At 47.7% G+C, this 12611-nt stretch overlaps 1 protein-coding gene across 2 annotated transcripts in view; it reads right to left on the bottom strand.

Annotated features, from left to right (window-relative positions):
- Positions 1-9965, bottom strand: part of RHBDL2 (rhomboid like 2) — a 54226-nt gene extending 44261 nt beyond the window's left edge. The window contains exon 1 of one of the 2 annotated variants that reach the window (XM_037032629.1): positions 9757-9965. The gene's annotated coding sequence lies outside the window, so the exon portion shown is untranslated. The remainder of the gene's footprint in view (positions 1-9756) is intronic. The other variant, XM_037032628.1, reaches the window with a different exon arrangement.
- Positions 9966-12611: the final 2646 nt, after the last annotated feature.

The raw sequence follows: 12611 nt of genomic DNA, 5'->3' as shown, positions 1-12611 counted from the left end.
TTCATTCTAAATGAAAGTTTTGCTGGATAAAGCAATCTTGGCTGTAGGTCCTTGGTTTTCATGACTTGGAATACTTCTTTCCAGCCCCTTCTTGCCTGTAAGGTCTCTTTTGAGAAATCAGCTGACAGTCTGATGGGAACTCCTTTGTAGGTGACTGTCCCCTTATCCCTTGTTGCTTCTAGGATTCTCTCCTTCATTTTAGTCTTGGCTAATGTAATTATGATGTGCCTTGGTGTGTTCCTTCTTGGGTCCAACTTCTTTGGGACTCTCTGAGCTTCCTGAATTTCCTGGAAGTCTATTTCCTTTGCCAGACTGGGGAAGTTCTCCTTTATTATTTGTTCAAATAAGTTTTCCACTCATGGCTGTTTCTTTCCCCCTTCTGGTACCCCTATAATCCGGATGTTGGAACGTTTAAAGATGTGTCCTGGAGGTTCCTAAGCCTCTCCTCTTTTTTTTGAATTCTCATTTCTTCATTCCTTTCTGGTCGGATGTTTCGTTCTTCCTTCTGGTCCATTCCATTGATTTGAGTCCCAGTTTCCTTTCCATCGCTATTGGTTTCCTGGACATCTCCCTTCAGTTCAATTAGTTTAGCCTTCATGTGTTCCTCTAATTTGTGACTATAATCAACCAGTTCTGTGAGCATCCTGATAAACAGTGTCTTGAATTGTGCTTCTGAGAGGCTGGCAATTTCTTGGTCGCTTAGAGTTATTGGCTCTGGGACTTTGAGTTCTTCTTGCGCCATCTTTTGGGCTGTTCGTGCCTGTTCCGTTGCAGGATCGGAGCCCTAAGGTGTTCACTAGCGCAGGGCAACTAAGTCACTGGGTTGTGACACTGTATGTGGAGGGGGGGTCAACGAGGAACAATGGCATCCCATCTGCCGCCTGCCGCCACAGCCCCCACCGGTGCCGCAGCTGCCACAGTCACCGGGCCCACACGCTTCGTCCCACTGCACACGAGTGTGACACCACCATCAGCCCTCGCCCCCTGGGGCCTGCGTGGTCCGTCTCACTGTGCTAGAATGTGCGACCTCGGTCAGTCTGCCCCACACCCACACTGGGTCCGGGCCACTTCCGCGCCTAGGCCACTTCCGCGCCTAGGTCGGATCTGTCCTGCCCGACCCAGCTCTTCTGCTGGCTCCGCCCCTCTTACCGTCCCCATTGAATGGTTAGTGGTTGTCGGACTTCCGCATAATTCAATTTTCTGGTTTTTTTGGCTGTGTCTGAGTTCTCCAAACCTTTGTTGTATTCAAACTTGGTTGTGGGAGAAGGCACAGTGTTTCCACCTATGCCTCCATCTTGGCGGAAGTCTAAATAAATAAAATCTTAACAACAAAAAAGAAAGGTTGACAATCCTGAGGCCACCGTGCTGTGAGGAAGCCCAAGTTACTCGTGTGCAGAGGCCGTGTGGAAAGCACCCATGTGCCAGACCTAAGAGTGAAGCCATCCTGGATCTTCCAGCCTAGTCCACCCACCAAATGAATACACATGCTCCCTGACTTACGATAGGGTTACACCCTGATAAATCCATTATAAGTTGAACATATCATAAGTTGAAAGTGCATTTAATAAACCTACCAAACATCATAGATGTGCTCAGAACACTTACATTAGCCTACAGTGGGACAAAATCATCTCACTGTGTCACTGCCCAGTATCACAAGAGAGGATCATACTGCATACTCTAGCCCAGGAAAAAAATAAAAATTCAAGGTACAGTTTCTACTGAATGTACATCACTTTCTCACCATTGCAAAGTCAAAAAAATCATAAGTCAAACCATTGTAATCTGGGAACCATCTGTCCAGCCAAGTGATTGCTCCCCGCTGACACCACATGGAGCAGAAGAACTGCTCAGCTGACTGTGCCCCGATGCCAGACCCGTAGAATCATGACAAAATAATTCACTAAGTTTGGGGGTAATTTGTTATACAGCAATAGCTACCAACACACTCCATTAGAACTAGAAGACAGAGGACATCCCATACCATTCTACCTTTCCATTTCCATTGTTCACTTCATAGCCCTCCAAAAAATAGAGTACAGTTAGTCTCCATCTGTGTTTCCACTCCTGCTCCCCTCCAAAACAAAACAAAAACACAACCGTAAATCAGAAATATCAACTCTCTGCTTAAAGTCCTTCAGTGGTTTCCCACTGTCTTTCAGATAAATGCAGGATCCTTACTATGGCTGATTATACCCTGATGATGTAGCTCCTGCCTCGTTTGTGGAATTAACCACTGTCCCCCAACACGTCTGTGCTGCAACCACAGGGCCTCCGTTCAATCCTGGGAACACACCAAGTTCTCTCCTGCCTCAGGGTCTTTGCACTTGGTGTTCCCTCTACCTACCTTTTCTCCATCCCTCACACACACCCCAACACATTCATATAAGGCTAGCTCCTTCACTTCCCTAATAATTCAGCAAGTAAGTGAAGAATGAAGGAAGAAGGAAGTATGGAAGAATAGAGCACTGAAATTACAGTAGTCAGAAAACCTTGATTCCTGCTCCAGTTCTGGCCCTGCTTACCTAACCAGGTGCTCACCTCGCCTGATCAGAATCCGTGTCCCCACCACGATGCACATGACCAGAATGTTTATGTGTGCCACACACCAGAAGTCTTCACAGTTTTTGCTCATGAGTCCCCATAAGAATTTTTAAATTCTTATTCTCTCACACATTTAAAAATAATAACTGAAGTTATTTTTCATGCCCTGGCCAACATAGTTCAGTTGGTTGGGCATGTCCTGCGAAGCAAAAGGTTGCCAGTTTGATTCCTGGTCAGGGCACATGCCTGGGTTGCGGGCCTAGCCCCTGGCTGGGGCATGTGTGAGAGGTAACCGATTGGTGTTTGTCTCTTACATCATTGTTTTTCTCCTTCCCCTCCCCAATAAATGAATGGATGGATGGATAGATAGATAGATAGATAAAATCTTTTAAAAATTATTTTTTCATGAGTAAAAACAGGTTCCAAGGTGGAATTTTCTGGCACAGTTTTTATTAGAGACATGATTTAGATATACAGGGTCCAGCACAAATAACTCCCCTCTTTTATTACAAAATCATAAGCATGTAATATGTAATTCTGTAATATAACAGTATCACACTCAAGCACACCATACGGCATTTTAGGTGAAATGTTCAAATTAGAACTACAAATCACTACACCCGCATTACTACCCTACCAGCCACACTCACACAGGCCTCGCTTCTGCAGGGCCCTGTGCTTTCATCCAAACCTGGAGGCCACAGCTTCAGCCCGCTCAGTTTATGGGACTGGTCTGCCGTAGAAACCGACGGTCAAAGCCAGCCCTCACTGCCAAGCCGATCAGCCAGACCAGGAGAATGTTCTGCCTGTACGAAAACCCACCTTCATTTTCAAAAATTTCTATAAATGAGCTCATTTGCATCCCTCTGCCAACTGGCTCAGATCCCAATTATAATTTTACAAGACATAGATAAAAAGGTAAAGCATTGATGTTTAGAGTAGCACAATGGTTCAGAGCGCACATTCTAGAGGAAAGGTACAAGAGTTCAAACCCTGATTTTGCCACTTACTAGCTCTATGACCTTGGGCAACTTATCAAACCTCTGGGTGTCTTGGGAACCTCATCTGTAAGAGGAGAAGAATGAGTATCTACTTTATAGATCTGGTATGCATATCAAATGAGTTAATTAATCCGTAAAACCCTTAGAACAGTGTCTGGCACATAACTAACATTAAACAAGCACTTTTTTAATTTTTAAAAGATTTTATTTATTTATTTATTTAGATTATTTTTTAAAGATTTTATTTATTTATCTTTAGAAGGGAAGGGAAAGAGAGAAGGAGAGAAACATCAGCGTATGGTTGCCTCCCATGAGTCCCCTGCTGGGAACTGACCTGCAACCCAGGCATGGGCCCTGACTGGGAATCTAACCACGATTGCGTGGTTCGCAGGCCCGCGCTCAATCCACTGAGCCACACCAGCCAGGGCAAGATATTATTTATTTTTTAGAGAAAGGGGAAGAGAGGGAAAAGAGAGGAATGTGTGAGAGAAACATTGATCAGTTGCCTCTCACTCACCCCCAACCAGGGACCTGGCCAGCAACTCAGGCCTGTGCCCTCACAGGGAATCAAACCAGTGACCTTTCAGCTTGTGGGACAACACCCATCCCACTGAGTCACACCAGTCAGGGCAGTTGTTTTTTTTTTTTTAATAAATACTGTCAGTCTGTAGTAAGGCACCACCCCTTCAGTTTACTTTATCTAATCTCTCTCTGCTTAATCTCTCTGGAACAAAGCATTCTCCAATTATCCTTTTGATTGTTATAATCCCAAGGAACTCACCATAAAGAGATTCAGTAAGGATCTAGTAAAGCCAGAGAAGGGGAACACTGAAAGCGAGTTGAAAGGAGAATTTAAAAGAATCAAGACAAGCGAGTATTTTCAGGAAAGAATACCTGTGGAATTTGAGGATCTGGAAACTGATTCCCTTGAAGCTCTCCAGGTCCTCATCTGTCCCCACCTCTCACCCTCCAGAGCGACTGCCACATTTGGCACAAACTCCCTGGACACATCCACAGCTCCTGTAATGCCTGGTGTCCCATCTACAACTCCATCTATTTTTCTTTTATATAAGACATCACAGCTTTTGGCTTTCAGCTTTGGGCTCAGAAGAGGGCTTAAGTGAAACTTTCTTTAGTTGTTCAGTCCAAATTCAGGTTCATCTGACAACAGTTACCTCCAAGATAAAAGTCGTATATCTGAGGTGTCCCAGTGGGAAGTCAATGCTACGTCTGCCCTGGCCCCCGAGCTCAATCCCCTGGGTCTGTCTCAAAAAAAAAAAAAATGTTGGTGGTGACATTGCCAAAACAACAGGTGATTGGAAGAGTCAAAAGATTCCAGTGAAACTGACCCTTCAGTACAGACAGGCCCAGACCGAGGCAGTGCCTTCTGCCTCTGCCCTGATCATCAAAGCCCTCAAAGGACCACCAGGAGACAGAAAGAAGCCCAACACATTAAGCACATGGAAACACCACTTTTGATGAGATTGTCAGCACTGCCCTACAGATCCAGCACCAGTCCTTAGCTAGAGAACTCTCTGGAACCATCCAAGTTTTCCTGTAACTGCCCTGCAGTGGGCTGCAGCGTCCACAGCTGCCACGCTCATGACGTCATAGGTGGTATCGACGGCGCTGCTGTGGGATGTTCAGCTAGTTAAGAACTACAAAGGAGCCAGGCGGTGAAAGACAAATACCCTGTGATCTCACCCTTATCAGGAACCTAAACAACAAAAGAAACAAACAAGCAAAATATAACCAAAGACACTGGAATAGAGAACAGGCTGACAGTGACCAGAGGGGAGAGGGGAGGGAAGTTCAGGGGAAAAGGGGAAGGGTTTACAGGAACAAGTATAAAGGACACATGGACAAAAACTAAGGGGGTGGAAATGGGAGGGAGGTGGAGAGGGCAGGGGGGTAGGCTGGGATGAGAGTAAAAGACAGAAAACTGTACCTGAACAACAATTAAAATAAAAAATAAATAAACGACAAAGGAAAATATTTCAGTTAAAGATCATTTGACAACCAAAAAAAAAAAAATCCAGAAAGCACAAAGGATAGCAAGTCATATCCTAAATTTGTTCCAGATTATACAAATGTAAATCATTCATAAATTTCAGCACTTTTATAATATATTTTTAAATTTCAGTTACATTAGCTGTAGTAACACAGTGTACAGCTAAAGGCAAAGCACTCATAGATCAGTAGATCAGGACAGACACAGAACAAGTCAGGGCGCCCTTCATGAACCAAAAGTCCCAAAAAGAAAGTTTCACTTCCTCGGACAGGTAGGAACCCCATCAGGCCTGGAGATCATGGTGTCATCGCCTCAACCCCCAGGCATCAGCCACTCTTCTGAAACACAAATCAGAGGGTGTCCTCCCTTTGCTAAGTCCCTTCAGTAAGTTACCCAGCGCCCTTGGTGTAACATCTATGTTCTTTAACAAGACACACAAGGGCCTCATGACCTGAGCCCTGCCTGTTTATTTACTCTCATTTCTTGCCATTCCTCCATACACACACCCTACACGTCAGCCACACTGAGCCCCCAGCAATTCCAGCTCCCTCCCTCTGCTAGGCCTTTTCCTGAGAATCACCCTCGGCCAGAATCGTTTCCCTCCCCAATTTGTTTTCCTGGTGAAGTCTTAACACGCCCTTCAAAGATCGTCCTAAACACCTCCTGTGCAAAGCTGTATTGAGCATCTACTCTGTGTGTGCCACAGTGGAGAACAAAGCAGAGATGGGAGAATTAAATGCACCCTTCGTACCTTTAACGACCTCTGTTTCCATCTAGGGCACTATCGCCTTCTTTATATCATCACCATCTCCTCTGCAAGGTTGTGAGTAAGGACCCTGAGGACAGGGCTTCTGTTTTATTCATCGTCAACTCCTTCTTATGGAGCCCATGAAATGCTCAATAACTGTATCCTGCAGACTTCCAGTGAAGATGGCAGCGTCAACACTGCTCCCCTCCTCACACAATGACATCAAAATGACAACTAAACTATAAGACAACCATCATGCAGAAACAATTACAGAATTAATGAAGAAACCATATTGGAACTGGCAGGAGGAGCACAGACACAGAATGGGCGGGTCCCACACCCATGTGTGGTGGATAAAAACTGGGAGGGATGTCTCAGGAGCACAGGGTTCTGGCCTCACAAGAGGCCCCACAGTCTACCTGTAAAAACCAGTGGGGATCGAGGCTGTGCAAGACAGAGGCTGCTGGACTCCCTAGCAGTTCCTCTTAAAGGGCCCATACACAGACTTACTCGGACTCACCGCCTCTGAGCTCCAGCGTGGGGGCAACAGATTGAAAGGCATCAGAGATATATACAGGGAGTAACTGAGTTATCCAGCACCAGGGCAAGAGCTGGGGGGCAGCTTCTCCCAGACGGAAGTGCTAGCAGAGGCTACTGTTCCGTCTGAGCCCTCCCACTGCAGAGCCAGAGTCAGCAGGCAGCACCTGAGACTCCATCAACCTGGCTTACATTGTCCCACCCTTGTGATTCCCTGAGTTCCTGTCCCACCCAACTTTCAGGCCTACCCAAGCTGTGTCAGGGGCTTTTCCATATGAATGGCTTGTCTTGGTCTGTGCTTCAGATTTTCCTAAATTCTCTCAATCAAACAACATCTGGCTTCAACAAGCCCCATGCCTCTAGCTAAGTTGCCCCAGGCCAGCACCAACAGCAGCTGGCCTTGGTTCACAGTTTGGCCTCACCTGGGCACCTCTAAGCCAGCACAAGTAGCAGCCATCTGCAGATCGCTCTGTAGCTTATGCTGTGTGACCCCAGCATAATCACTGGTTCAGTTCCCAGTCAGGGCACATGCATGGGTTGTGGGCCAGGTCTCTAGTCGGGGCCACGTGAGAGGCAACCACAAATTCATGTTTCTCTCCCTCTCTTTCTACCTCCCTTCCCCACTCTCTAAAAATAAATAAGTAAAATCTTTAAAAAAATAAAGTCCTTTAAAAAATATGAACAATAGAAGGCAATAAATATGTATCTACCAACAACTGAATCTAAAATTTAAAAACAACCCACAAACAACCATGCAGAACAGAAACAGAATCATAGACAGACAAGTTTTTGATGGTTGCCAGATGGGAGGGGGGTCAGGGGGAGAGGCGAAAAAGGTGAAGGGATTAAGAAGTACAAGTTGGTAGTTACAGAATAGTCATGGACATGTAAACTACAGCATAGGAAATAGAGCATCCAAAAAACATTTATGCATGACCCATGGACATAGACAATTTATGGGGAATGCCTGAGAGAGTGGGGGGTGAGCTAGGTGGAGGCGGGCAAAGGAAGGAAATTGGGACAACTGTAATAGCATCATCAATAAAATACAATTTTTAAAAAATGTGCTCTGGCTGGTGTAGCTCAGTGGATTGAGCGCAGGCCTGTGAACCAAAGGGCTGCGGGTTCGATTCCCAGTCAGGGCACATGCCTGGGTTGCAGGCCAGATTCCCAGTAGGGAATGCATGAGAGGCAACCACACATTAATGTTTCTCTCCCTGTTTAAAAAAAAATGTTTTCCAGACTCATTTACTCAAGGATTCATCAAAAATTTCTGTTTCAAGGATTCATCAAAAATTTGTTTCAAGGACCCATCAAAAATTTCATTAAACTTGTATTCATCAATACAGATTGCTAGTTATACAACCGAACCAACAGACACTGTCCACAAAGTGCACTTGATAGAATGAATGATGTGTGAATGAATGAATGTGTTAATGCAGCAGAGAAGGAGTGTACTCCTCCCCACCTGGTTGGGGCAGCCCAGATCAGGGGAAGTACGGGAAGGAGAAGCTGGTGTCAGGGAAGCTGGGAAAGATGTTGTCCTTTTGTTCCTTCTGATACAAGGAAACTTACTAGCCATGTGGCCTTAGGCAAATCCTTTAGCCTATTTGCACTTTCATTTTAATGATACCATATCAGGGTTATGATTACACGAGATAATGCATTTAAAAGCAGGGGGGATTTAGGAACTGGTAGTTCCCATTACTTGCTCAGTGTGAGCGCACAGATTCGGAAACAGCAGGAGAGCCTGCTGGGGGTAACACCCGCCTGCCGCCCAGGTCCCATCCCTGGTCCAGCGTTCTCGCTTCAGACCCTTCCCTGCTGAGCCCAACCCCCACCCCTTCTTGGCCTCCCTCTCTTCACTGCTCAGTTCTGCGTTTACTTCCCAGTGCTTTCAAGGCCAGAGGTCGTCTTACATATCTTTACAAGCCCAGAGAGGGGGGTGTGGGGGGTGTGGCAGGAAAGGGCCCAAAGAAGGAGGCAAGAGGCCGGAAGTTCGCCGAGGCTTCCAGGTGTGCCCGGCACCAGGGCTGGTGCTTCACGTGCATTATCTCCTGTCATCTTCGTTACAATACCATTTTACAAACAAGGACACTGAGGCTCGGGAAGAGAACAGAAGTGGGACATGAAACCAAGTGTCTCTATGATTCCAAAATAATTTTCCTCTGTGCCACACTGCCTACTACCAGCTTGTAAATATCACTAAATGCTTGTGAAATACATTTCCATTTTCTTATTCCCCAGAAGAGCAGAAATTGCGTGTGTTTTTCTGCCCCAGAGAATCCAGATACATATTCAAACAATGATGAATAAAAAATGAATAATAAAAAATATGGATGACTGAAATCCCTCAGATACCCCGTACCAGGAAGGAGGAAACAAGGAACCCTGAGGGAGGCGCCTTGCAGAAAGGCGCTGGAGACAGTCTCCCTGTGGTCTGCAGTGCCCAGAGGCGGGGCAGAGGGCAGGCAATACAGGAAGGCTAGGAACTGGCTCAGTGGCAGGGGGCAGGGGGCGGGGCGGGGGGGGCGGCAAAGTGGGGGCGCAGCGGCGCTGGGAGGCAGGAGGGATGGTGGGGATGTTACTAGGGGAACGTGATGAAGGGGGAGCGGAGGTGGGTGGTTGACCAGGGCATAGAAAGGGAATAATAGCATTACCTGGCACCCCCACCATGCCCCTCTGGAAGAAGCCAAGAAACAGCCTCCTGACTCCTGGTCAAACATATCGCCAACTTTGAAAAGAAAGTTGCAAAATCCAAGGGGCCACTCCAAAAGGCTACCCCGAAGGGAGGTTGCTAGGGGAACAAGGTATGTTCTCCTCCTTCCCATTGCCCCCACTCTCACTTCCTGCCCTCAGCCCCCCTGGCCACACGGAGGGACTCCCTCCACTGGCTCTCAGCACCCGAAGCTTACCTCCTTCCCGTGGGAGGCGTCCCCCGGCAGGGCAGGCTGCTTTCCGTGTTCCGTCCCTGGCTGAGGGGGTGCCTCTGCTGCCCTGAAGTTCTTGCCCTGCTTCTGGGTGATCCTTGGCTCCTCCTCGAACTAAATTTGTCTGGCAGGTTCCCAGCCACCCTGCCCTGGGGGAGGGAGCCTGAGGAAATCCCCTCCCAGCCTTGAGCCTGAGCCTGATTCTGGGCCGCCGCCAGCCAGCTCCGCAGTCTCACTCCTGGGCTGGCCCTGGATGAATGAGTCTTCCCCCTCCGCCTGCCTGGGACTGAGCCAGGGAGCCTGTGCCAGCCTCTCTGCTCTTTCTCCGTGGCCCTGACAGTGAACCCCATTTATCCTCCAAGTCCTACCCTACTGCCCTATGTCTGGGTGTGTTCTGCCTTGCATTCTCAGCTCTCTAGGAAAGCCCTTAGCAAGGTGGTCTCTATTTATCCGGTTGTGCTCTGGTGGAAACCCAGGCCTGGCACGGGCACCAGAGTAGGCGACCTGATGACTCTCAGCAGGGGTTTAGTCACAAGCCCCAGGCTCTCTCCGTTAAACTGGTTGTACACTGGGCCCTGGTGAAATATGCCTGCCAGTTTCTGATTATTTATTCAATGCGTTTGGAGAATATCTCGCCTGCGCTAGGCACTAAGGATGAAGTAGATCGACACGGTCTCTGACATAATGCTGTCCGAGGAAGAGAACGATGGAGTATTTCTGTAGATGTCGGCCCAAAATTCAGGCATCAGGCGTGGGGGGATTCACCCCCTGTGGCAGGTTCTGGGAAAGCTCTTAGAGAAGATGACATGCAAGGTGGGTTTTGAAAGATGAATAGTTCTCCACAGCTGCGAGGGGGAAGGGACTCGCAGGCAGACGAACAGGCCAGGCGGCTGGGCGGACTCTGGCAGGAACCGCTGAAAGTCGACGTCCTAAGCGAGGCGTATTGGAGGAGGAAGGGCCTTGTGCACTTTGTCAGAGGAGTTGGCTTTATCCTACAGGCACTGAGAGTCACAGAAAGGTTTTAACAAGGGAGACAAATTTCAGATGGCGTTGTAAACAGACGGCTGGGGCCTGCGACGTAAAGAGTGGTTTTGAAGCAACAGGGTTGGAGGCAAGAAGACCAGCCAGACTATTGTAAACGCCAAGGCAGTGGATGATATGGGTTTGTGGCACTGATGGAAGTTAGTGAGTAAGGGAAGAATTTCCCTCTCAGGATCTGATTATCTCCCAAAGACACCCTCTGCAAATGCCAGCACATTGTGGGTCAGGGCTTCAGCATGTGAATGGAGGTTGAGGGGGGTGTGCGGGGCGGGGGACACGCAGTTCAGGCCATAGCACCAGGCATACTGCCCACCAGTGAAACTGAGCAGGAAGGGAAGACTCAGAAGCCATAAGAGTAAATGAGAACTGGAGGGGACAGAGCAAGTACAGTGAAGGGGTGGGGAGCCCTGGGAGATGCCCCAAAGCACTTAGAGAGGGGCAGCTGAAGCAGTCTGTAGGGAGGTCATACCTACGTGTGAGGGAGGTGCACCCCACCCCTAATTTCTAGCTAACGTAGGTGGCAAGGTCACCTACTAGAAGTTAGAGCCCTGGCTGGTGTAGCTCAGTGGATTGAGCATGGGCCTGCGAACTAAGGGATTGTGGTTCGATTCCCAGTCAGGGCACATGCCTGGGTTGCAGGCCAGTTCCAGCAGGGGACACACGAGAGGCAACCATACATTGATATTTCTCTCCCTCTCTCCTTCCCTTCCCCTCTAAAGATAAATGAATAAAAATCTTTAAAAATAAATACAATGACAAAAATGTTCTAAAAAAAGAAGTTAGAGAGATCAAGGTTGGGTGGAAGATTGAAGCAATTTGTGAAATATTTGAAAAAAAGAGCGTGGAGGAGAGAGAGAAATGGCCAATGTAACGTACAGGTCCACGGAGAGATGTCCAGAGCCCCATCACAAAGGCTAAGGCTCATGTGGAGGCAAGAGTGAGGGGCCCTCAGGAGGTGAGAAACTAAGAAAAGCAGGTCCCATCCTGAGTGGTATCACAGTAAGGTCCACGCAAAATGGGTGAAGCCCAAGGTGAATGCCACCACCATCGTTCAGCCCTTAGAACTAGAGACTGAGCTTTCCCATACGATAGAAAACGTCTACAGAAAGAAAGTAGACTTCTTTTTGACCCGCACTCAGAGGGGCTGTGGGCAGCCATAGAAGTGCCAAGAGCACAGGAGACAAACATTGGCACCGGGGAGGGTGGCCGAACTGTGCCAGGTCGACCCTGGTTCTCCCACCAAAGAACGCTGGACCCACGCTGTCAGACATGCAGCTGACCATTTCCACCTTCCAGCCAACCTTCCTGGTTCCTATTTTATCCTCAGCAAGCTGCTTCCTAAACTGTATAGTTTCAGAAAGTGAAGGCATCTGCCCATACCCAGCACACGTCAGTTAGGAAGCTCATAGAGAACAAAACCTGTTTCTTATTTATCTGTGTGTCCCCAGCACCCAGCATGGGGTGTGGCATTGAGATGGGATTCAAAAAAGGTATTTGCAAAACAGATCTGAGGAGGACTGATATGAGTATTTTTTGTAAATTAATAAATTCTTATTGAGGAGTTGTACATCAGTGGCTTGCAAAGCTCGTTAATGTGAATCGGAACCTACAAATCACATGAGTTCTGAGATATTGACAAGCTTGTGTTTCTAAGCTGCCAAAAAAAACAGAGTCTGCCCCTGGACTGTGGTGCTTTCACCGAGATCATGCCCCTTTGGGGCCAGCAAATCAGTCTTTTTGGCAATGCTACCCCCACCTACTACCATCCCTCCCTCTCCATCATGAAGTTTAAAGGATCT

Source organism: Sturnira hondurensis, unplaced genomic scaffold (genome assembly GCF_014824575.4).
Source record: "Sturnira hondurensis isolate 20B ecotype Veracruz unplaced genomic scaffold, ASM1482457v3 Scaffold0021490, whole genome shotgun sequence".
NCBI lineage: Eukaryota > Metazoa > Chordata > Mammalia > Chiroptera > Phyllostomidae > Sturnira > Sturnira hondurensis.
Note: the sequence above shows the minus strand (reverse complement) of the source record. Positions and strands in the feature narration are given on the sequence as shown.